A 997-nucleotide genomic window follows, 5' to 3' on the forward strand; every position below is an offset into this window, starting at 1 on the left:
TCTGGAGGCATTCCCCTCAAGTCCGTCTTGCATCATGGTCTGTCTTGCATACGTCCTCCCAGATCCTGATGCACAACTCTTACATAGCTTTAGGCTGCAGGAATTCCCATAGCCAGTTTGAACTCAGTTTCAGCCTTGGCTTTTCTGGTCCTTTCCCTACAGGTGCGGGCCAGTGATATTACATAATACTCCTAAGAGGTATTTCACCATCTCTTAACCCTTATATGCTTCTCTTCCATAGACAAGTTTACTTAGTTTCTAAAAATACAACATATTCTATACCTTTCATTCTATAAAAAGCTATAGGTGAAAGGCTTATTTGCCTTTTAAAAACCTGGAAATAATCTTACCGTTAATATCAGCCTGCTTCCAAAACAAAGTACTGTTAGAAAACCTAGTTAAGTCATTCCAATACTACCATAAGTTTTGCATGTATTTTAACTAGGTTTGCCAGCAGACAATCTCCTTAATACATCTTTTTTTTTTTTCCAGAATGACCTAGCGAATTAATTACATGGGTTTTTCTGTAAACAGGATGAGGTGGAGCAGTGATAAATACACCTGGTTACATCTAGTGTAATCAAAGTATTCAACTACAGCCCAAGTACACATAACCAACTTACAATGCAGCAGCATGGGCTCAATAATGGGCTGCACAAGCTTGCCTGAATTTTGCATAAATGGCAGCTGGAGTCTGAACCGGTGAAAGCATGCTGCTAATTTAAAGTCTACCTCTTTAGATTACTGTGTAGATATATCCAGAGAAATTATTTCTCTTTCATTCGGACCCTCATGATTCTTTACACTGTATCCATATACTCTTTACATTCTAGCCTATCAGCTAGAAATGTTATACCCAGTATCCCCAATATACCACATATTCCAATTTTACCTAATAATGCACAGAATGTGTTGGCTATCTATAGCCAATATACACATGCACAGTGCCAAGATTTTCAGAACTATCGCTAAGGGTGTAGATGCACTGCCCAATGCA

Source organism: Gavialis gangeticus, unplaced genomic scaffold (assembly GCF_001723915.1).
Source record: "Gavialis gangeticus isolate Ggan-Ray unplaced genomic scaffold, GavGan_comp1, whole genome shotgun sequence".
Taxonomy (NCBI): domain Eukaryota; kingdom Metazoa; phylum Chordata; order Crocodylia; family Gavialidae; genus Gavialis; species Gavialis gangeticus.